The 25,589-nt window shown below is 44.0% G+C and overlaps 2 pseudogenes; both read left to right on the forward strand.

Moving 5' to 3' along the window:
- LOC142456141 (E3 ubiquitin-protein ligase RBBP6-like) overlaps positions 1 to 19,421 on the forward strand; it is a 133,635-nt pseudogene extending 114,214 nt beyond the window's left edge.
- LOC142456517 (large ribosomal subunit protein uL6-like) lies at positions 19,175 to 21,292 on the forward strand (annotated as a pseudogene).
- The last annotated feature ends 4,297 nt before the right edge of the window (positions 21,293 to 25,589 follow it).

Consider the following 25,589-nt stretch of genomic DNA (forward strand, 5'->3'; position numbering starts at 1 on the left):
CTATCTGATCATACAGCTGTTCGAGACCCTTCCACAGACAGCCTTCTAGGGCATGGTGCCCCAGGCCTCGTGGCCAGACCCAAGGCAGGCAGCATAGCTGGGATTCTGTCCTGCCCTAGAGGGGTACTCCCGGAAGCAGGTGTGGAAATCATGTGCAGGTAAAGTACATGGTAAGAACTTTGGCCCCCAGTTTAGAGTAGCTGCCTGCCATCAGAAAAATCCAGATTCAAATTCTAGCTGTGCCAGTCTCTTTGGGAGACATCAAGTGAGACACTTAATAGCTTCAGTTTCTCCAAATGTTGGTGACACAATTAATGGGTTTAATTATATTAGATTAAGCACCTAAGGTAGTCTTTGAGACAGAATAAGTTCCTAACAACCATTAATCTCTGTGATCCTCATCAGTATTTTACAGCAGCAGCTAACTGGAAGAGCAGGCACCCAGGATCAGGTGATCAGAGGCAAGGGATTAGCCTGGGCGGCTAGGCTGGGTCGGTGAAACAAACTAGGACCTGGTGCAGGTTGTTCCGGAGCAAGTTGAGCCGGAAACTGACTGCCAGAGCAGGTGTCTTTAGTCTAGGTGCCAGGCCAAAGCCAGGCAGGACTCAAGGCTCTACAATTGACTTGTCCCGGTAGACCCCTAGTCAGCCATGGGCTGCGGAAAGTGGAGGGGAAGAGTGGATACAGGGTTGGATTATCGCAGAAATCTGCTGTGCTTACCTACAAATACATAGGGAACAAATGCACATTGTTTCACACCACATCAAAAATTTTGTTTCTAGCTAAGGCTACCATTGGTCGGTCTCTCTCCCAGTCCCCACAGCAGCTTCCTACAGAATCAAGAACTCCAAAATTTACCTCCCTGACAGAGCAGGAAGACCCAGTAAGCAAGGTAAACATGGGCTTACTTGTGTTCACTACTCTGTAATGAAGTTTCACATCTTTTTCACCTCATGTGAAACTGTTTGGTACAGACTAGTAAATAAACCCAAGAGAGCCCGTACTAGGAGCCCCGGTGGCATAGTGGTTAAGCTTTGGGCTTCTCACCACAAGGCCAGCCACTCAAACCCACCAGCTGCTGCACAGGAGAAAGATGAGGGGTTCTACTCCCCTCAAGAGTGACAGTCTCAGGGGCACACCGTCTCAGAAACCCACAGGGGCAGTCCTACCCTGTCCTGCAGGGTCGCTGTGAGTCTCCATCGACTTGAAGCCAGTACTGACTGCTGACTGGGTATCGCCCTGATCTCTCTCCCTGCCTCTCACTTACAGGCTGAGCTTCCTGCGGTTCTTGCTTGGCCCCACCATACCCAATGACTGAGGACACAAGTTTTCTGCCACCAGAGCCCAGCTCCTGGCAGTGGGGTCATCTGGGGCCCAGGGAGGAAGACTGGCAGGCAGTCTGAGGGAGGCAGAAGTGTGGAGAACATTCTATAGTCACAAGAACTGGACTTGGAAGAAAAAACATTTTCTTATCTGCTTACGATGTACATGTAGCTTGTTCCTGGAAAAGAGGGCTCCCGAGTCTATGCCAGCTGTCGACTCCGTTCTATAACAACTGCTGAAGCACAAACAAATGGCAAGGGTGGAGTGTAGGAGTAAATAAATTTCTTGGCCTGAAAATTTGGTGGAATCTCCCCAAATACCTTACCAAATATGAACTGTTTTGGGCTCCAATTGGGTTTTGTTTTATTTTTTAAGAAGCAACCCTCTTAGGATCTTCTAAACTGTATGACTTAAAGTCTAGAAGTGTATACTTTAAATGTGCTCTCTCCTTTTCCCCCCTTTGATTTGATTGTAGTCATGCACTACTCTTATAAGAAAACAATAATAAATATCTGAGATGGTAGATTTTCTAAATTGCATTAAAAATCATTTTATTGGGGACTCTGTATTGGACAGGGTTCTCTAGAGAGACAAACCAGATTGCTAGTAATTATATATAAATATATTTATAAAGATACAGCTCTGATCACAATCCATCCATTGTGTCAAGCACATTTGGACATTTGTTGCCACCATCATGCTCATAACATTTTCTTTCTACTTGAGCCTTTGGTGTCAGCTCCTCATTTTCCCCCTCCCTCACCATCCTCCCTCCCAAACTCCTGATAAGTTATAAATTTCTTTTTCATGTCTTACATTGACCGATGTTTCCCTTCACCCACTTTTCTGTTGTCTGTCCCACAGGCAAGGGGTTATATGTAGATCATTGTGACCAGTTCCCCCTTTCTCTCCCACCTTCCCCTTCCCTTCCTGGTATCGATACTCTCATTATTGGTCCTGAGGGGTTTTTCTGTCCTGGATTCCCTGTGTTTCAAGCTTTTATCTTTACCAGTATACATGCTGTGGTCTAGCCGGATTTGTAAGGTAGAATTGGAATCATGATATTGGGGGTAGGAGGGAAGCATTAAAGAACTAGAAGAAAGTTGTATGTTTCATCATTGCTACACTGCCTCCTGACTGGCTTGTCTCCTCCCCACGACTCTTCCCTAAGGGGATGTCCAGTTGCCTACAGATGGGCTTTTGGCCCCCACTCCACATTCCCCCTCATTCACAATGAAATGATTTTTTTGTTCTTTGATGTCTTATACTTGATCCCATTGACCCCTTGTGATCACACAGGCTGGTGTGCTTCTTCCATGTGAGCTTTGTTGCTTCTCATCTAGATGGCCGCTTGTTTATCTTCAAGCCTTTTAGACCCCAGATGCTATATCTTTTAATAGCCGGGCACCATCAACTTTCTTCACCACATTTGCTTATGCACCCATTTGTATAGCAATTGTGTCGGGAAGGTGGGTATCATGGAATGCCAGTTTAATGGAACAAAGTGTTCTTGTATTGAGGGAGTAATTGAGTGGAGATCCAATGTCCATCTGCTACCTTAATACTAAACCTATAAATATATGCACATCCATCTATTTCCCCATCCTCATATATAAATATATTTGCATATATACATGCATATATTTAGACCTCCATAAATGCTCTTTGCCTCCTACTTCTTTCCTCTATTTCCTTTTACTTTCCTCTTGTCCCTCTATCATGTTAAGCCTTCATTTGGGCGTCAGTAATTCCTCTTGGTTCCATTGCCCTTGACCGAGCCCTACCAGGCCTCTTAAAACCTCCTCACCATCAATTTTGGATCACTTTTTGTTTCCTTGTCCTGGGGTTTGTTAACACCAACTTTCTTTCCCATGCATTCCCCCTCCCACAAACCATCAGTCCATTGTTTTCTCCTCCAGATTGTTTATCCAGCCTATTTTATCTAGATAGACCTGCAGAGATAATAATATGCACAAAAAAACAAGACAAAGCAAAACAAAGCAACAAAAGAAAAGAAAACAAAACAACAAGAAAAAAAACGACCAAAAAAATTTTTAAGTGCCTATAAATAGATCAAGGTCTGTTTGTTGACCTTTCGGAGTGTTTTCTGGTGGAGTCTGATGGGGTTCCAGGCCCTGGCCCCAAAGTCTATTTTTGGTATCCCATGGGGACTTCGTTGCCCTGTTCCTCTTGAGTTTTTCTATTTCTCAAAGATTTTTTTTAACGCCTATACAATTTTAATTTACTTTTAATATCTGCTCACAATGTAATTAAAAATACCTACAGCTTCCCTATAACCCACTGCACTACGAGGGCCTCAACTTCTTTGGGGCTTTCTTGTTTATGTTGCCTATGAGCCAAGTGGCCCATGAAGCTCATTCAATTCCAAGTATGTGCCACTGGGATTTTGTCCACACCTCCACTTTGAAGCACGTTCTGTAAGTGCTTCAGTTCTACTCGCTTGCGAATGAAATCAGTGTTACCAGACCAATCACCTTTTCTTTTGATTATTTCTAATTAGAGCAGCTTCAAAGAAGTCTCTCGTTTGAAAACTGAGAGAAGCTTAATCACATCTTCATATGACAATCTTTTCACTACAGATTATAGAATTTCCTTTTTTATCACAAAATTTAAAAAGAAAAGAATTCATCAAGGGGAACACACACACACACACACACACACACACACACACACACACCACCACTACCACCCCCCGCCCCCCAGGAATGGCTTTTGGGCTCATACTAAATCCTAGCTCCAATTTAAGAACAATTAGTTCTCACATAATGGCTCTGCTCAATACTCTCAGGAAGGGAACACAAAAGACACAGGCGCTATAGCAAAATGTGGTGAAGAAATTAGATGGTGCCTAGCTATCAGATAAAATAGTGTCTGGTGCCTTAAAGGCTTGTCTCCACCAAGCAGTCATCTAAATGAGATGTCAACATAAGTCCACATAGAACAGTGGTTCTCAACCTTCCCACTGCCAAGACCCTTTAATATAGTTCCTCATGTTGTGGTGAACCCCAACCATAAAATTATTTTCATTGCTACTTCATAACTGTAATTTTGTTGCTGTTATTAATCATAATGTAAATATGCAGGATGAATTTTCATTGTTACAAATTGAACATAATTACTGCATAGTAATTAATCACAAAACAATATGTAATTCTATATTTTGAAATACTTATTTCTAATAACAAACTAATGAAATGTTATCTTGAAGCATGGTGTAGCATGGGTAACAGTCTTCATGCCGGATACTCGTATGTGGGCCTATCTGCATGTGGGCGGACCCGCCTGGAGACAGACGATAGAGGAGCAGTGTCTCGGTTCCTAAAACCCCAAAGGGGTGATGACCCACAGGTTGAGAACCACTGGCAAAGAAGCAGCACACCATCATCAGTCACCAAAGGATTGTACATCAGATAATCTGAAGGCAAAGGAGGGATCAGTATCAGAACCTAAATTGTGAGAATCTGGTTTGTAGAAGACTATGAATGAGTGAGAGCCAAAAATTCATTTGTGAGAACTACATAGAAATTAAACCTCCAGTGATTTCCCTCTATCCACAATTGCAGAAGGGGAGAAAAGTGACCACTAAACAGAGGGCCTTGGAGAGAGAAGTCTACAAGATCAAAGCATAAACCTTACTCAAACAGTTAAAACTCTGTCAGTGGATTGCCCCTCTGATGGATGTTGGACCCGATCTGGTTGTCAACATTTTCTGTATTTGTGTTTTGTTTTGTGTGAGTTCATTCATATTAGGGGTGTATCTCATGGGTGTGACATCATTGGAGGTCACCCTCTTGAAGTTGTGTTGTGTGTTTTCCTGGTTTTTGGTGTACGGATGAACCTATGGGGACAGCAATTAGACTCAGGGGTAAGAGGGAGACGATATCGAGGAAGAAACAATGCTTAGAAACTGATTGTAGTAGCAATTGTACAATTCTGCTTGATGTGACAGAACTATGGAATGATATATGTACTAACTCCCAATGAATAATAGATTATAAATTTATAATTAATTATACATTTCTAAAAAGAATTCATCATACTTCTTAAAGTGTAAGTATATCTTATAACTCTTTTCTAGTACAAGAATTGTAATTTAGGCACAAGATCTGAGAAGATGTTGGAGACAAATGGATAAAGATGATTTCTTTGTGGATTTCATCAAAGATGGTTTAAAAAGCATTGTGCTATTAGGTTGTTACTTTAAGAGGAGTGATAGCTACATGGGCCTACAGTTTTATATAAAAACGTAATTGGCATTTAAATTTCCATTCAGAGGTACACAGATTTAATTTTATTACCCATTAATGAAATACAATATGTTCTTGGTACTTATTTTGGATTCAAGTTGCCTTTACTTTCTATCTTCTTGATCTTTATTAGATTCAATTGGCCTAAAACCAGCTGGGAGCAAACTCCATGGCAGTTCCCATTTATGGATTTTTACATTCTGTGGATCATAAGCTTTTATAAAAAGGCATCCTCTGCAGGTGAAGAGCCCCAATGGTCCAGTGGCTAGGGTCTCAGCTGCTAGCCCCAAGGTCAGAGATTTGAATCCGCCAGCTGCTCCGAAGGAGAGAGACGAGGCAGTCTGTAGTTCCAACCTGCCCGGCAGGGTTGCTCCGAGTTGGAATTGACTCAACAGCAGTGGGTTCGGAGTTGGCTATCTCTTGTATAATAATTAATGGCCATCAAAAGAAAACCACTTCAAGTCTGGTTAGTTCTCTTGGCCTTCAGAATTTATCACTTCACAGACATTCGCTAGAGCTAATTTCATTTACAGAGTAAATGTTGATAGACGTATACTTTTACTTGGTGATTGAGTTTGGACCCTCAGATGATTATAAAGTGAATAAAATAGAAATATTTTAAAAATGAATTTCTTGGCTAAAACATAAACAACAAGAATCCTATTTAATACTGCTTATGTGTATGGTTCCTTGACATTAATCACATTTACCACCCTGCATTACCATCACTGTTACCCATATTTAAGGGTTTTATATCACCTTCCAGGAATGAAATATTATTTTAATAATGACTTCCATCCCTTCCTCCCTGCTCTAGCCCCTGGCAATCTATAATAAACTTCTGTCTCTATGATTTGCCTATTCTAGATATTGAGAAAGACTTAAAAATCAGAAGGAGAAAAAAACACAACACAAACCTAACGAGTGACTATAAATGTAAATAACAAAACCATCTTCAAGAGAATGTATATCCCAATGAGGGTGTGTGTGCCGTGAGCCAGGGGTTTAGTTCTGTGCCCGAGAGTATTTGTTTAAAAAAGCACACACACACTTGATAAGGATGAGTATCCCAAATTGTTGTGTGTATGGTGTGTGCTTGTATTTGGGTAGAGCAGTCACAAAGGAATATTGTGGGCACCACAAATCTAAGAAAAGTTTCTTTCTTTCTTTTTTTTCTTCCGCCGCCCGCCGCCAGGCCGCCCCCACCGTGCTCGCCTTTGTTTGTTTGTTTTTTTCAAGTCTAAGAAAAGTTTCAGCTGTGGAATCAGAGCAAAGATGGCGACAAAAGGAAAGGGATCCAGCTTTCATGATTGGTAAAATGGTCAAAAGAGGTTTTGATTACATACAACTAAAAAGGACCAATTGAAATGTTAGAAAAGTGTTCTTTTGCATAGCCAAATGGTAGGCAGGAGAACATAGTGTCACCAGACATTACTACAGCAAGTTTCAGTGAGGGAGTGCAGAACAATAAAGCCTTGTTAATCCCATACTGATTTATTCAAATAGTGTGTAATTCAAATCAATTGCTGCTCCCCAGGCAGGAATTTACCATCGCTGCTTTTGAAGGGTGGATAATGTGTCATTCCGAGGGGAAATCAGGTCTGGAAAGGCCTCTTGGATGGAGAACCTCATGGGTCCCAAAGCAGTTCTAAAGCAGGCCAAGTAAAACAAAAGTCTGGGAACCACCCTGTGAGTAAGTCTGCTGGCAAGCACCTCTCTTTCCCTGGCTCTCTCGCTTGCCTTTTTGTTGCATGGCAAAGTGGCCCCGAAGTGAGAGGGGAAGGCAGGGATGCGCAGGGCGTGGCTGAGTTATCACTTAGGAAGAACCCCCTAGCAAGAGTGTACACGTTCACTCAAGAGGACGACGCCGTCCTACATGTTTGGGCAGCATGTAAGTTTAATGGATCATGATGGTGAATGCCTAATATCCTCTGCTGGCATGGAAACCTTGGACGAGTCAAAAATGAGTCATGTGCCCAAAGAGGCTTGAATCATAATACACTTTGCACAGTTTGGGTCAACAATCCTTTGGTGTTATGGTATCGTTTTAGTGGAATTAAACATGGACAGCTTAAAATGACATGATTTGCAAAAACTCTGCTTTGACACCAATGAAGGATCGATTCATGCTTCCAGGGACACTAAGCTCCGTGAGTGCCTCCAGACTGGCATTCTCAACCTGTGGGTCGCGACCCCTTTGTGGGGTCTAACCCTTCTGAGGGGTTGCCCGACTCATAGTAGCAAAATTACAGTTGTGAAGTAGCAACAAAAGTAATTTTATGGCTAGGGGGGCGTCACCACAAGAGGAACTGTGTTAAAGGGTCAGGCAGCATTAGGAGGGTTGAGAAGCACTGCTCAGGAAGCCCTATGGAGCCGCTAGTTCCTGTGGACTAGCCAACTGAATGAATGGATCCATTAAAAAGTTTCAGGTGGAGGGTGGACCACTTTAGACCTCAGGGTCACTTGTTAGAAATTTAGGAACTAGATAACGGTACATACTTGTATAAGCTGAGTTTTTTCAGCACAATTTTTATGCCGTTTTTGTGGTAAAATTGGGTGCCTCGGCTGATAGTCAGATCGGCTTATAATCGAGTATATATGGTAAGCAATAATCTTAAAGGACTCGCTGGGCAGAGAGGGTTCAAACGGTGAAGCTCTCGACTACTAGCAGAAAGGTTGGTGGTTCAAACCACTGGCCCCCAGATGGCCCTCACAGCACAAGCTTGGACACCTACTTCTGAACCCTCACAGCCTGAAACTCTACGGAGCAATGCTGCACTTCCCACGTGAGTCAGAATCAACGCGGTGACAACCAGCTGCAGCACACCTCAACAGCAGAACCTTTAGATGGGACGTCTCAGCAGATTGACATTCAGATGAGCCTTCATCTCGTCCATCTGGAATTCTGAGCTGCCTTTACACGTTGCGGCAGGCATGCACTGGCAGTGTCAAAGGGCTGCGAAGGCAGAGGTATTATTTATTGCTGGCCAAATGTACATACTCCCTCATGATCCCTTCCTCTGAGGCCATCCAATTACTGAGACAGAAGTGCCACAAGTCACGTCCAAAGCATAGAAGAATAAGACAGGTCAGAATGTCCACATCTTTATGAACAAAGGTTCTTGTTCCACCTACGAGGGGATGGACTGACACTGGCTGCAAGAATGGGTCGAAGCACAGGAGCAATGGTGAGGATGGCGCAGGACTGGAAAATGTTTCCTTCTGTGGTGCATAGAGTTGCTGGGGGATGGAATGGATCCAGATCCATTGATAGCAGCAAACAACACCCACCTCAACTGGTCAAGTAATAGAAGAAACAAACTTTTGTTATGTTAAGCTGAGATTCTGCATTTCAATCAATTTAGCATAGTCTCTTGCTAACGCAGTTGCTTTTCTTGGTCTCTTTTTGGGGTGTGGGGTGTGGCAAGCATCTGGAGAAAGGGTGAGCAATCCGGCTAAGTAGTCCTTGATGGAGCTGCTGCCAGGTGTCAGTTCCTTCAGGGAGTGGGGGAGGAGGAAGGGAGGAGGAGCCTGGTCGGGAAGGGAGGAGTTGCCTCCTGATGGTTTCTCTTCTTACTCACCAACCTTCTCTTGGGATGTCAGCCTTGCTAAACATACGGTACAAATCAGTGAAATTATTCATTGTGGTTTTCATGTGAGTGAGCTAGTTTCCGCTCCTAAGAAGGGTCTTAAGAAAACAGGAAGTTTTTCTTGGATCTAGAAATGGAACTCGGCTTTCTGACATTAGTTTTTACCAACTTCTGCAAATCTCTCTTTTTCTACTTCCCTGTCCGAGGGAGTGGTCAATGGAAGGGGCTAGATAAAGCCAGGAAATGCTGACTATAGCAGTAGGGTCCGGACTGATTGAACTTGGGGGCGAAATGGGTAATAAGATGGTGGTTTGAGCAGGCTAGACTATATTCCCTTATCTCTGAGCACTTCTTTCCTATTCCCAACTCCAGCCTTGCAAACGAGGTCTCAGGGTCCTAGATAGAGGGGGAGGAAAATTTGGACCAAACCTGAAAACCGTGTTTAAAAATCTAGGCTTACTGGCCAGATTGAGGCTGGTAAAATCCCCAAGACTATGGATGGCCTTTAGTCAGCCTTCAGTTCTGGAAATGTACTCTCTCCACCCCTCCCCACCCCACCATGGCTTAATTGTGAACCAAAGAGGACACAGGTATGTAAGGGGAACAGGGATACTAGTGAGGCAGGATCACCTTTAACATAATTAACCATGCACGATCAAGAGGGCAATAGCTGTCCAGTGACAAGGTTCAGAAGGGTTGGGAAAGAAAGGGGAATGGAAACAGGAAATCGAGAGGAAGTAGGATAGGGGAGAGCACTTTGAGGGTGCCGTCAATGAGATAAAATAGAATGGGCATGAATTGTTGAATGTGAAACTGATGATCTGCTCTGGACATTTTCATTCAACTCACAATAAAGTTTTGTTTTGTTTTTTACAGCAATTATGTCATTTTGAGGACTAGGGTGGGCCTGGTCCAAGCCATTGCATTTTCAACCACTCGGTATGCATGTGAAAACTGGACAATGAATGAACTAGGAGGGCCAACAAGGAACTGAGATGCCTTTGAATTACAGTGTTCACAAAGTATTAATGATAACCTTATGCTTGAGAAAGTAGCATGTTAGTGCAAGAGCGGAGCACCTGCATGTGGTTGCTGCCACAGCAAGGCTGGTGGCACGGTGCAGAACCAGGCAACGAACATTTCTATCAGACGCAGGGGCCCTGGAAGCTGGCACCTACTCATTGGTACCTGATAACAACAACTCTTAGATTCTTACTGATTTGTATGTTCTAACCTTTCACCCCAAAGGATGAATAAATATTATCTAGGCTATTGGTGTAGTGGGGTATCCATTGGGCTGCTAACCCTAAGGTCAGCAGTTCAAAACCACCAACTGTTCTGAGGGAGAAAGACAAATCTTTCTACTCCAGTACAGACTTACAGTCTTGGAAACCCACCAGGGGGAGTGCTGCTCTGTCCCATAGGGCCCCTAGGAGTTAGAATCTAATCAAGACAGTGAGTGGGCCCCAACAAAGCCATCACTGTGAGGCTGCTGCAGTCTCGGGCAGAGCTTTGCCCTGTTGTACACCGATCCCTGTGAGTCCAGCTTCCCAGCCTCCCTCGAAGTGGGTGTGGTCTCAGAATGAGATCAGTGACGGCTCAACATCCAGGTGGTCGTCTTTCTTCTGGATTGAGGTGAGCGGTAGGAGGGGCGCAGCTGTCTCAGATTCTGAAATGAAAGGCAGATACTAAGGGTGTCAGCCAATGAGAGAGGGAAACTGGGCCCCTGGGTCTGCAGAGCCACACTGTATTGGGAGGCTTCTGTCACGGTTGAACCTGCATCCTAAGTAACACCAGCTACAAATAGTAGGGCCGTTCTTGACTTTCTCACCCTGAAAGTGAGTGTGTTCTTCAGAAAAATTTTAGTTTAGTTGGTTGAGCTGTCTTTTGTTTCAGGGCACCAGCACCAGATTCTCCGTGTGGAAGAGCCCTTCATCCAGGACCTGTCATGTCCTAGAGATGGGGAGACAACCGCAGAAACTCAGACGGGATTTCCAAACGGTATGTCTGCCTGGGCCATTCATTTCCAGCCTTCCTAACCCCTCCCCCCTTTCAGAGAGGGGCAGCGCAATTCAGAACTCCCTCTCCCCCGACACACCCAAGTCAGCATTTGTGCACACAGTGCGAAGTGCCATGTGCAGCAGCGGAACCGCCTACACCAGCGGTTCTCAACCTGAGGGTCGCGACCCCTTTGGGGGTTGAATGACAGGTGCCGCCCGAATCATCACAGTAACAAGATGACAGTGATGGCGTAGCAATGAAAACATTTTATGGTTGGGGATCATCACCACATGAGGAACTGTATGAAAGGGTCACAGCACGTGGAAGGTTGAGAACCGCTGGCCTAGATGAACCTTCTTGCCATCCAGTTTCAAGGTCATGCTTGGTGTTCACACTTATTACATGTTCTAAGGAATTACTGAAAATTAAAAGGGTTTCAAGTATGAGCACCCAGGGTGTTTAGGATAGCTTAGGATAAACTTGGGAGCAGCATTTGTGAACTTTTGGGTGCTTATTTTCTGAGTGAGGCTGCGGCCTGGCCAGAGATGGCAGTTAGACCTACCAGTCTGCTGCAGTCCTCCTGGGTCCTGCTGCGCCCCCTGGCATCATTTAAAGAGGCAGATGCCCTCTAACCCAAATAATCCACACTTCTGGACTACTCTTGGAAGTTTCCAACTCTCCCAGGCTCCTTAAAGATTAAACTAATGCCTGATGGAATTATGGTTTTGTTTGAGAATCCGCTCCCAACTTCTACGGGCAAGGTACTTTAACCTTGTGGAATTGTCTCTATTTTCCCAATGAGGACGCTGAAGTGTTGCCAAGCAGCGGCAGGGTTGAAACCTTCTTCTCAAAGTCCATCTGGTCCCCAGCCCTCCCTAGCAGAGTGGGTCAAAGAGCCTGGCAAAGCTCCTTCCGCATCTTCAAGGACTAGCTTTGTCATTCCCTGTTATCAATTCTCAGAAGCACACACACACACCCATATTAAAATGCTAATTGCTAAATATACACACCGGAGCGCTAGTGGTTACCTGTTGGGCTGCTACCATAAGGTCGGCAGTTGTTGAAACCACCAGGTGCTTCACGGGACCCAGCTGAGTCTCTCTGCTCCTGCCCGGAGTTAGTCTCGGTGTGTCCCTTCCCCCACGGTTTCAGAGACAGCGGTCGGTGTAAGATATGAAAATAATAATGATCATTTATCAAAGGGTCACGAGGGTGGGAGGGAGGGAAAAAAGAGGAGCTGATACCAAGGGTTCAATAGAAAGTAAATGTCTAGAAAATAATGATGGCAACATATGTACAAATATGCTTGATACAAATTGATGTATAGATTGTCATAAGAGCTGTAATAAGAGGCCACAGTAAAATGATCTGTTAATAAAAGAATATTTTTAAGTCTAGGAAACCCATGAGGCCAGTTCTGCCCTGTGCTATATATTGCTATAGAGTTGCTACAAGTAGGAATTGATTCAAGGGCAGTGAGTATGGTCCACACCCTATAGAACAGTAGAGCTGCCCCAGGGGGTTTACAAGGCAGAAAGGCAGACTGCCACCCTTTTCTTCCCATAGAGTGGTTCTGGTGGGTTAGGAACACCAATCTCTGTTAGCAACCAGGAGCTTCATGCCACCAATTAATTACCGAAATGCCTCATAACGGCAACTGTAAATAGATGGTGGCCTTGGAGTCCCAATGGAAACTCCTGGATCCCCTCCATTAGCACAGATAGTTGAGAGAGGACAAGATGTAATTTTTCTGAGATGCTCCCTCGAGCTCACAAATCTCACTCCTCGTTTTTTTTGAGATGTCGCTCAGTGATGGAGAAAAGGACAATGGTTGATGCCACACTGTAAGCTGCTTCTCAAACGCCTGTTTTGCTAAAGGGAAAATGGAGCTTGCTTATACAATAGGATTTCTTAGGAACCCCACACTTGCATGGCTCTTTTGTGAGATCTGCACACCTGGGTTGGTTCTTGTTCTTTCTAAAAGCTTGAGAAATCTTAGCTCCAAATCAAATGCTCTGCTGGAACAGCAGTCCTTTAAAAACAACAAAAACCCCACTGGAACCAAAGAGACTTATTTGTTTTCAAATTGTAGTCTCCACCCACCCCCCCTCCCCCGTTGTGTCTGAGGCTTTGGTTTATTCTTCTCCACCCTTGGCATTCCCTGGGATTCTACAAAGAAGTATAAACCAGGAGGAAGTTTTTAAGGACAAGAGAAAGCTGGGGAGGGAAGGGGAGGGGGGGGGCAGGAAGGGAGAGTTGGAGAGAGAAAAACAATGAAAAGGCACCACCTGCTTGGCAGAAATGAATGAGTGCATGTGTTGGGAAGGCTCAATGTGCTTTTGCCGACGGAGACAGTGCCTTTGGTTCTGGGGCACAGCTTCCAGGGGGAGAGCTCATGACCAGAATGGCCAGTGTGTGAGTCTGCCTCCCCCAGTCGAGATGGCTTTTATGTGCTTGTCCAGCCAGATCTCGGAGTTCCCAGTTGTAAACCTCAGGATTTGTAGCTTATCCCCTAAGGGGTAAATAATACAGCTGCAATCTTCTGCCAGAAAAGAACTTGTTTCCCCGGCTTGGAGGCTCAATTGAAGGCAGATGCAGGAGGTCTGGGAGAAAAGAAAACGAGAAACCTCGTGGGCCAACCTTTGGAAAACTGCAAGATGCCAAGGCCCTGTGAGCTGTCCCAGTTCGAAGGACCAGCTTGAAGGCTGGAGCTAGATGGGTGGACTCTCTGGAAAAGGCGGAATCCTCAGAACTGATGATGGCTGAGAGCCTGAAAGAGCTGCCAGATCCTCCTCGCACTGGCACTGCTGAAGATGGCAGAATTTGAACTCCTCCCAGTGGAAGGTCTTTTGCACGACGCAGCAGCGCTGGGGGCTCTGGAAGCAGCAGGCCGAGGTTAGACACCAGGCCAGGCCACTTACTATCTGTGTGACCTGGTGCTCCTCTTGGGGAAAGTGGGAATGCAACTCCCTCTCTTACGGGACCTGGGCTGTGGAAGTCAGAAATAATGGACGAGGGCGCTTCAAAAAGCTTGTAGAAAAATGGGATGGAAAGATAGTGGGATTTTCCTGTAAACATTTTGAAGTCTCCTCATATGTAAAATGTTTGGTGTAATCTCCAAACATTAATAGGGGATCTATAGATGGCTAACTGACAATGAAATCTAGTGCTGGGTAATGGAAAGAAGCGACAATGCTGTGAAGTGTCTAACACAGGGCCAGAGGGAACGTAAGCATGGGACATTTATTAGATTCAGGACCAACCACATAGTCCAGGTCCTCAGAGGTCAGCAGCACCCAATGCCTTCTTCAGGAAGCGGGTTCCCTGGGAGCCCAGGAGGTTGGGGTGTTAGTCATCAGTCTCCATCAGACAATGGAGAATGGTCTTCTGGAAGATCTGGGAGAGAAAGTATCTCTTGAACTGAGCAGGAGGAAATCCATTTCAGCTCCACAGCCCAAGCAATGCTGGAAACGACTGAAATAGAGGGCAGCCTTCCACAACTCACTTGCAAATGAAGGATGTAGACCCTCTCAACTACCTTCGCAAGGGGGAGGTCAGCCCCAGGTTGACCCTTGGAGGGGAGGTTAAACATACCTCCGACCTTTTAATGACTTTTGAAACATGCCATACTTCCCGTAGCACTCGGTTTCTGCAGGGTTTCATAGTGTGCTGTAATGTGCACACAGAACTCACAAACCATACTCATTCTTATGTAATTACTGAATTCATTAAAGCTTGAGATCAGGGGCAACAAATGTACAATGCTAGACACAATGGATGGATGGATTGTGATAAGAGTTGTACGAGCCCCCAATAAAATTATTTTTAAAAAACCCAAAAAAAACCCTTGAGATCAAGACCAAGAAGCATGTAGGCGGTCTTCCTTCTTCCATGCAGGGCATTTTTCTCAGCCCCTCACAGTCCCGTAGGCACAGGCTCCTCCTGTGCCTGGTGACAGACCTCCTCTCTCAGGCTGTTGAGGGCAGGACTCTTCTCTTGGCCCCGTCAGTCCCTTGGCCTGGTCTCAGAAATCCTCTGGCTCCGTCAATATGTGCCTGGAGGTACTCTATTCCTCCAGTGAGCTTGGTCTGAAGGTACTGAGTTTTATTGGTCTGAAAGTCTAGCCTCACCAGTAAGTACTTGAAAGCACCCCACCCTGTCAGCAAGCTTCCTGCGAAAGGTTCTTGGCTCTCTTGTTCTATGGGTTGGCATACTCACTGTAACTGCTGGGCTCCATGGGCTGGGAAGCCACACACACCATTTCCCGCTAATCTCCTGGTTTTGCTGCTACCACCTCCAGCATTGTACACTGTCTGTCTCCCGTCTAGTTGTTTCGCAGGGCAGGGACTCTGGGTCCATGGATGTACATTACTCCTGTTCATCTTCTTTTGTGGTAATGAGGTACCCTCTTCCCACCTCTGGCATGATTCATTTTGAGCCTTCTAATCTCCATGGGTCTCTCTGAGTCATAATCGACTCAATGGTAGGGAGTGTTTCTAATCGCCTTGACGGCCACAGCACCTTGTGTGCATGATCCCACCTGATCATTTTGTCCGAGCACAAGACCATTCATGGCTAGATGAAACACATTAAGTGTTACACCACACTGCACTACTATTGTTGGTTTGTAAATCAAGATTCACGTGGGTTCTAGAGAGTCAATCATACTGCTTCCACATTTGTTCACTGGTAACAATAAAAGCACAGTTCACAGCCCCAAAAATCTTGTCAGAAAGTATAGTAATCCATAAAGTGGCCTTTGAAACCTCTGGCTTAAAGGCTGGGGGTGGGGAGGAGGGGGAAGAAAGCGGGAACTGATATCAGGGGCTCAAGTGGGAAGAAAATGCTTTGAAAATGATGATGCTGACTAATGTGCAAATGTGCTTGACACACTGGATGAATGTATGGATTGTGATGAGATATAAAAACCCGCAATAAAAGTACTAAAAAATAAATAAAATTTTAAAATCAGAAAATATTAAAAACAAAAGAAAAAAAAAGGTTGAATGCAAACCACAAACTTGTTCTGCTAAGTATTGTATCATTCAGTTATCCCACGCCTTCCCTTAGGTTTCTAAGATCCACCATATAGTCAATGTGTTGGAACATGAAAATGAAAGAGTAATCTTTCTTCAGGTGTGCAATTATACATGGTACGAAAAGGGCAATGAAACTTAGCATGCTCCCAGACCTCAGATGGCGTGGACTGACTCCATCAAATGACACAAGAGATCCGAGTTTTACCTACACTTTTATTTGGGGGGCTACTTGTTTAATGTTCTTCACATCTCCATCCATCAGACTGACACATCAAGATGGACTACTCTCTTCAGCCATATTCAGTCTTGACTGAATTTAGTCATATGTTAAATTGGTTGTTGGCGACTATCAAGTAGGTCCAACTCAAAGTGACACCATGTACAATGGAGTAAAAGGACACTTGGTTCATGGACACAACCATGGCAACCAGTTGGGTTTTCACTGGTTGGTGTTCAGAAGTACAATGCGGAAGCCTTTCTTAACTCATTCATCTTCATCTGGGAATTCTGCTCAGCATAGTAGCAACAAGCAAGCCTCCTGCAACAGATTGGTGGTGGCTGAACATGAGGTGCAATGGATGGAAGTGAACCAGGGTTTCCTTTTTGGGAGGTGAGAAATGGACTGCAGAGCCACCACTGCCCTGGTGTGAAACATAGCTAGGATTTATTGAGCAAACATGTCACGTATGTCGATCAGCTCAGTTATTCCTCACAAGAATCCCATACAGTACCTATGAGTGCCGTTCTCATGTTACAGATGAGAACACTGAAACACAGGGTCCCAGGCTGGTGTGAGAGGTGAGTCTTTGAATGTTAGCGAGTAGCTTGGATCACACTGTGGAGAGAGGCTTCAATTGATCCACAAGTTAAAGGCAGTGCGTTGTCATTTAAAAATAATGCACTAGAGGGCGCCAGCACGCACAAGTTGTGATTTTGAAACTGCTTTGCTAATGGCAGTTCCAAAAGTGCTACAAAATAATCAGCAATGGAGTCAAACCGAAATCGGTCCTCTCCAAAAGAGATTTCACTGAGGTTCATGACATCGAGGTTCTCAATTTGATAATTTCAGAGGCTGTGTTTCTATCTCCTAAAACACACCTCTGGAGTTACATTGAGCAATTCAGTTTGTTTCTTGATTCTGAATGCTAAGCGATGTGCTTTTCAACTACAAGGTTAATTTTTTCTTCTCTGATAAGTGGGAAAGGCAAAGGTTAGGGTAATCTGGATGATAATAAAATTCTAAACGCTGCACTAAGATACACTTCACTTTCTCTTTTACGTTTCTTTGAGCCCAGTAAAACATGCACACTGTAAGAGAGAAAAAGAATCCATAACGGAGAACTTACATGAAATGGAACAAGCTTCCATCAACCTCCAGAAGTACTTTCAGAAGCAACTCCAGCTCTTTTACTAATATTCTGATATTTCTGTCTTGATTTGTGAAATAGACATTATGTTTTCCTCTGTGAAAATTGTGGAGCTAGCTAACATCTATTTCTTATAAATCACGAGAGAATTTATGAAATATTTTTCAGGCTTTCATTATGATTTTTAAAATGTTAAAAGGAACATATCATTGTAATAGAACATTTTGTTGGTGTTCTTTGCCATCAGACTTTTTTCAATTTCACCTTTTCATTGTGAACGTGGGTGTGTGTATCTTTATACCGGGCGAATCTTTGCACTGCTGTGCTCCCTCCCAGTGGATGCTCCCTCAGAGCTAACTGCTCCTTTAATGTCCATCACTAGAGTAGTGATAGACTAGTTGCTAAACTACATATACATTTTTCCCCTTCAATCTTGAGAACAGAGTCACGTGTTGTAAAGAATGCCGCATCCCTAGCTCTTCCACTAGCAGCACAGGAGGCGGCTTGGTGGTTCGTGGGTGACTCCGTGGGCAGCAAACCGCAAGGTCAGCACTTAGAACCACCAGCTGTTGGGGGGGGGGGGGGAGGACTGCAGGCGCAGGTGCTGTGGCAATGAGTTTGGACTTGGAGCCGGAGAAAGAGGCGGCTTTCTACTCCCATGTCAGAAACCCACGGGGCAGTTCTACTGCCCTACAGGGTCACTATGAATCCGAATGACTATGTATGGTGCTGTTTGTGTTTTGTTTTCTAAGGTCTTCGAATGACATTACCCTCGAAGTCCACACTCTACAAAGCGTTTCTGAAGCTAGAAATCGTTATGGGCGCCCATAGCCTCGACCTTGTGCAAATGGCTTGTGTGAATGGGCAACCTTGGTATTAGGAAGCTCAGCTTTACCAGACAACATGGATTGGGCTCCTTTCGATTGATACTGGGGATCGGATAATCTTACTGTGGATTACTTTTATCATCCAATCTGTTATTGCCACCAAGTGTCTGAACGGCCAAAAAATTAGACCCCTGTGGGGAGAGAGCAACCAATTCTCAAGTCAACAAGTCAGTTTGGTAGGGAAAGTCATAAGAATCCCTCAATATCTCAAAACTCAGTAGATCATGCATGAGTTACAAGTTTGTAGTTTGTCCACTTTCTGTGGAAGAGATCTTTAATCATCCCCTTAGAAATCACACCAATCCCTGAGAGGCACTCCAGTTAATTAGAACAAGTACAAGGCGGTGGGGAACTCGAGCGCCTCTCTCTTTAGTTCCGATGTGTGCTTTGCTATGAGGCCATATTCAATCAAACCAGGAGGGTGCTTCCGTCACACCAAATCAAGGCTTGTGCACCACTCCTAGAAAATAGCACCGCCCAAGCCCCAGGCCGGGGGCCAGTTCCGCCGGGCAGCAGCCCCATCAACAAGGCACTGGGGCTTGTCCCCACGCAGGACGACCACGGCTCCGGCCTCGCGGCGGTGCGCAGCGGAGCCCCCGCGGCCGGCACTTCCGGAAGATGGCGTCTGCCGGGCCCGGTCCAAGCGGACTGCGTCACGGCCGGCGAGGCCACCGGGGCCGCCTCTGGGAGGACGACGGGCGGCAGGGACGGACTGGAGTCACGGGAGGGCACAAGACTCGGGTGCCGAAAATGCCCGGGCCCCGGCCCCCGGCCGCGCGTCCCCCGGGCTCCGCAGGCTGGGCTCGCAGCTACCCCCGCGGAGAGAACGGAAGCGGCCCCACTGCTGCCTCCGCCCCGCTGGGCGTGCGGCGCTCCGGGCCCAGCCGCCCACCCAGGGGAGCCGGGCGTCATCGCTCGCGGGCTGGCGGCCAAGGCACCTCGCTAATTCTTCCAGAGGGGGAGCCGCGGTTTGGACCACCCCAGAAAGTTCACGAGGGCAAAAGAGCACCCCACCAGACAGCTGTCTGCCAGGAAGCTGGTTCAGGACTGAATGGTTGGCAAACCTCTTCAGGGGATCTTATTGTGTCCACAGTTAAGGACATCTTTTATATGCAGTACGAAAACATCACAGTGATCCCACAGGACAGAGGAGACTGACACTCCAACGGTCTTTGTGGGAGAAAGCCTCATCGTTCTGAGAAGCCACCTGTGGGCTTCAACTGCGGACTTTGGGATGTTAAAATGGTAATTTTGGTCTCTTTGCGGCTTCTACTGTGAAAATGAAGACCATTCTCAGCAACCAGACTGTCGACATTCCAGAGAATGTGGACATGTCTCTGAAGGGGCGCACAGCGATCGTGAAGGGCCCCAGAGGAACCTCGCGGAGGGACTTCAATCACATTAACAGAACTCAGCCTCCTCGGGAAGAAGAGGCTTCAGGTTGCCAAATGGTGGGGAAACAGAAAGGAACTGGCTACAGTCGGCATGATCTGTGGTCATGTACAGAACATGATCAAGAGTGTGACTCTGGGCTTCTGATACAAGATGAGGTCTGTGTGTGCCATGCCCACTTTCCCATCAACGTGGTTATTCAGGAGAATGAGTCTCTTGTTGAAATCCGTAACTTCTTGGGTGAAAAATACATCCGGAGGGTTCGCAAGTGTTGCTTGTTCCGTTTCTCAATCCCAGGAAGATGAGTTAATTCTTGAAGGAAACGACATTGAGCTTGTATCAAATTCAGCAAGCCACAAGTTAAAAATAAGGATATCCAAAAGTTCTTGAAGAGTATGTTTCTGAAAAAGGAACAGTTCAGCAGGCTGATGAGGAAGCTCTAAGAGGTGTCCAGCAAGTCTAGATGATTCCTTTAGACTTGTCTGTGATGCTTTGATCCAATCCAACAAAGTTTATGTAATGAAAAAACAATTGGAATTTGGGGTTTATAGGATTTTTTTTCTCCTGATAGGCTGGTGGGCTTGCACCATTTTCCCTGGAGCGTCCACGCGTTTTCTTCTTGGTCAGAGTAGCTTCAGGCGTGTTGAAAAGGTTCTTTAAAAATCCCTGTGATACCCATACTTGCTTTAACCAAAAACCAAACTGATAGCTTTTGCGGGAATGCTGGCTGACTCCTTTCAGGTTTTCCAGGCTCCTATTCATGGAAGCAGACCAACGCTTCACATGAAGTTAGTGGTGGAGCACTCAGCACTTCAGGCCTCCTCAGACACATGCAGTTATCTTCTCTCCTGTCACTCCAGTGAGGGGGGTCATGCTAGCTTGACTAACTCAACCTGTATTTAACTTTCCCAGACGTGTGTTCCCGATAGTTGACACCATGCAGGGACACTATGTGGTTCAGGGTGCATACTTTGGAAACACACATTTGGCACAAAACTGGTTAATTACCTGTTTATTGGAAGGCAAGAGTCTTAAATTATGTCCAAGTCACATCCCATTTTCTGGTCCGTGTTGTTTTAGAAAGAGGTATTCTTTGGACAAAAGTCATTAGCAGGCCCGCTCAAATGAAAACAAAACAAAAAACTAGGCTAACACTTATGGTTTACTTTCTACCAGGATTGGAAAACGAAAATCATTGCAAATAATTAGGCCTCAAGAAACCATCAGAATGGTCTATTTCTGTGGCACTTATCAGTTATATTGAACTCACCATGCAATGAGCTAACTTAAAAACCTGCAGATGTAAAATGACAAAAAGGATATCAAAACCTAACAATGGCGTTTTTCTGATTTTTTTTCTTCAAACAAAAATATCAGCTCTGCGGATCTGGTGGGAGATAATGGCCACTGTAATTTTGACCTAAACTGGGGGCATTAAAAAAAATCTTACTAATTTGAGCTTTTGTCTTTACTGCCCCATTTTTTTCTTTGGTTTAAAAAAATATTTTATTGGGGGCTCGTACAACACATCACAATCCATACATCCATGTGTCAAGCACATTTGTTGCCCTCATCATTCTCAAAACATTTGCTTTCTACTTGAACCCTTGATAATTTATATTCTGTCAATCTTATACTGTCCAACGTCTCCCCCCCCCCGCCCTTTTCTGTTCTCCATCCCCTGAGGATGTGGCTATATGTAGATCCTTGTAATGAGTTTCCCTGCCATTTTTTCTAGGTAGATGTTTTCAAACTCACCTGTGGGCTGAGTCATGCACATTAGTTCATTATTTCTGGAGGTACACAACTCACAGTATGGATGGTAGATAGGACACACTAAATGGAAAGTCTTGTGTTTCCCAAAATGACAGCTGTTTGCTAAGATTGACCATTTGGTGGACACTTGGGACTTTGGGGTAAAAGACATGTAGTCTACATACTGTTTCTCTCATGAAGAGAAAATAAGGTGGCAAACTACTTACAGCAAGATGTTTTAAAACCATTTCTATCCGCACTTGTTTCTAGGAATGCGGCTGTTGACAGTTTAAAATTTGTCAGAATCCTTGACCCTAAAACAGCAGTAACAAAGTTATGCCTTTTTTGAATGCCTTCTTAAAATGTTTTTCTTCATTAGCTAGATGAGCATTGCTAAGTTGCCGTTTTTTAATGCCTTCAAACTTCAAGTCTGTTAAATCTCCCTTACCTCTTTTGTTCATCTGACAGTTCTCTTTGTTGTTGGACTGGAGTTAAATCTGAGCTCCAAAAGAATTTTTTAAAAATCATTTTATTTTATTTATTTTTTAAAAACAATTTATTATGGGCTCATATAACTCTTATCACAGTCCATACATATACATATATCAATTGTATAAAGCACATCCGTACATTCTTTGCCCTAATCATTTTCTTTCTCCTTTTCTTTTCTTACATTTTATTAGGGACTCATACAACTCTTATTACAATCCATACATATACATACATCAATTGTATAAAGCAAATCCATACATTCCCTGCCCCAATCATTCTCAAAGCATTTGCTCTCCACTTAAGCCCTTTGCATCAGGTCCTCTTTTTTTTCCCCCTCCCTCCCCAAAATAATTTTTTGCTTGAGTCTTTCCCCCACTTGTTTATCCATTGTCAAGTTAAAAAAAAAATTGACCATGTGAAGAACATGAAAGTACTAAAACCTATGGGGGAAAAAACCCAAACAAAAAAAGCCTACTTTGAAATTTACATAGCAAGATAACTTGACAAAAAATTTTGATGTTTAGCCCCATTACACTGTAACTCAGCCAGGTTATCTGCATTGCCTCCCCCCCCCCCCCCCCCCCCCCGGTAATCATTACCTTTCTTCAAGTTCCTCTTCAGCAAAAGCAGTGATCAAATCCCAGCTGTAATCAGTTCTTCAGTGTGCAGCTCAAAATATCCCCATCCTTCTCCCACCCACTGCCCTGTCGAATTCCACTGTAAATTCACAGCTCCTTAAAAGCAGTGCTTGCTTAAAGAGGCTCTTTACTGCAGTTACAGCTTCTCAAGAGGGCTGACTTGACTTGGTAGGTTTGTAAAAGCGCAAAGCAGTCTGCACTTTAAACAAGTCCTTGGGTAAATGCAGGCCAACCCAGGATCCATTTTAAGAACCACTGGCTTTAGAGGTACTTACATTTGATTTGCTCATAATACTTTCTTTGGCCAGACCCAGGTTCCTTTGGCAACCTGGAGGCTTTAAGAAATTAGAATGAAGATGTGGATGGAGGTACGGTAGCCATTAAAATAAATTTAACACCATGCAAATTTGCGTTGGAAACCTGGAAATTTTATTTCAAAAAGCACGTCAAAACCTTACACACTCACACAAATGCTTTGTAATTAATTCATTCAAGATGTTCAGCCTCTGAAGAAACATATTCCACGTTTACAGAATGGTTCCTATTTGTACAATTCCTTATTGATTTGGTTAATGATAATTAGGTGGTATGGTTGAAATTGTTGGGAGCTAGCAAAAGAAACCACATTTACATCAAAGATCTGAATTAAGATGTAAGAAGACGGATCTGCCTTTCCATTCTGGCAAATAATGAGATGCTCCCTTGGAAGATGTCAAGACAAATATTTTTTTCACCAATAGTTGCATCCCTCTGTGCTAAGGACTTGTTCCTATCCATCTTACACCCGGTGGCCGGGACACACCTGCTCAAAGGACAGCTGCCAGGTGACACAAATCTATCAAGGCAGAATTTATTCCTATTTGCTACTTTCTGCAAACCCGAGGAGCCCTAGTGGTGGGGTGGGCTGAACTGCTAAGTGCAAAAGCCAATAGTTGTTTATACTCACAAGTCACTCCACTAGAAAGGCCTGGTGGCGGTCTGCTCTTGTAAAGGTTCACATATTTCTTAACCCAAAGGGGAAGTTCTGTCCTATAAGGGTCCCTTATGAGTTGCCATCAATCCGCTGTGAAGAGATTTTGGTATAAGCATGTGTGGGTATATATTGCTAAGCTTGTGTATTACCCCATCTGCTAAACGGCTCTGCATAAGAAAGAAAACAAAGGAGAAAAAAATTTAAGGCCAAAGAAGCTGAAACAAAGTTTGGGAAAGAACAGCAAAAAGGTATTTTGAAATGAAATAGAACTTTTATGTCTCTATGGAATTGGCAGTAAATATAGATTGCTCATTAATATCTCAAGAATTTCTCCCTTTGAGAAAAGTGCTTCAGCATTGTTTTAAAATGGTATATATGTGGGTTTAAAAATGTTTATGGAAACATTCCATGGTTTAAGCTTTGTTTCGTTAACTTTTTGAAGCCCTCCCACTTGTGTAGCTTAATGGAAGGAGTACATATACTTCGTTCTCTGGCCTGTTGTGTGACCAGCATTTAAATCCATTATGGCTTTGGTTTATTGTTTTATAAAATGCTTCTCTCTCACTGTAGAGTCCATAGTATTAAAACTTTATTAGTTCGCCAAATTATAAGGAAGCAAATAACCTTTTATTCCCTTGAATAGTAAGCATGGTACAGGCCATGTTTCAAATAATTTACTTAAATCTATTCATATTTTTCTTTAAAATAAGCTAATGTGATACTAATGAAAAATCGTTAGCCAATTACCTAGCACTCAGGATATATTTAAAAAGCTGTACAAAGAATCAAAGTTTACATATCTCTATTTCCTCGTGATTGTCTTCTATGTCATGAAGATTTAGGTCTAAATCCCAACACTACTAGCAAAACTGAGTATGTACCAAATTTTTTTATATCATTAGAATTTGATCAAAGGCAGCTAAGTAAGCAATGGCTAGCGTTCACTTATTTGCCACTTTATGATCTAGTTTTTAATAAGTGAATTCTGACTCCAAATTTTTCTTGCCCCCTTCTGTGTACTCACTTTAAAAATTCATATACTTACAAATTTCGGCTCAAATCTACACAAAATGTTTTCACTGAATAATTTCTATAGTTTGACATTGTTTACATTCCTCACCCTGTCCTCCCATTATGCCAGTTTTTTTTTCACCCAAGTAAGTAAACTATTACTATTGCCAGTACTGAACTATGGTGGCCAATATGGTCAATGCCTTACCCGGAATCTCGGTATCTTGTCTTTCCCAAGTTTTGTTGATATACAGAACACAGGCAAATTCAACTATTTCTACATGTACAGTTCAGTGTAACCGTTTATCTTGGAGCTGTGTAACTATCTTCACCCGTTTTGAGTTGCACCCCCAAGTCTCCATCTAATCTTTTTGTCAGGCATATGCAAAGCACCACTAGGGCTAAAGCTGACTCTTTGATCCATCTGTAGTTCTTTAAAGATCATAATGCTCAATGCAGACATTTTCCCATTAAGCTAAACTGTTAAAGGTGAGTCCTGGGTTGTTCTAGTTTAAGGATTATGGCAGAGCAACACTTGTAGGGCTTCACCCAGTCGTGTGACGAGTTCTTTTAGTGCCTCGACCAGGCTCAGGCTCCTGGCTGCCCTTTTAAGTGGGCTCTCCTCAAAACGCTCTAGTTCATACAGCTGTGCATTCTGTGAATGGTCAAGTAGACCGTACTTTAGGTTTCACAAGTCATATGGTCTTATATCTGCCTCTTACCTGTTTAACACCCCTTTTGTAAAATGTATTTTTTAACTCCCAAGCTATGCAAAAACAGGGTGGGAGTGCTAGAGTTCCCCAATCTTGTTTCTAGTCCTTAATGGGAAAACAGGAAGATGGGTGATTTTAGC

Source organism: Tenrec ecaudatus, chromosome 9, assembly GCF_050624435.1.
Source record: "Tenrec ecaudatus isolate mTenEca1 chromosome 9, mTenEca1.hap1, whole genome shotgun sequence".
NCBI lineage: Eukaryota > Metazoa > Chordata > Mammalia > Afrosoricida > Tenrecidae > Tenrec > Tenrec ecaudatus.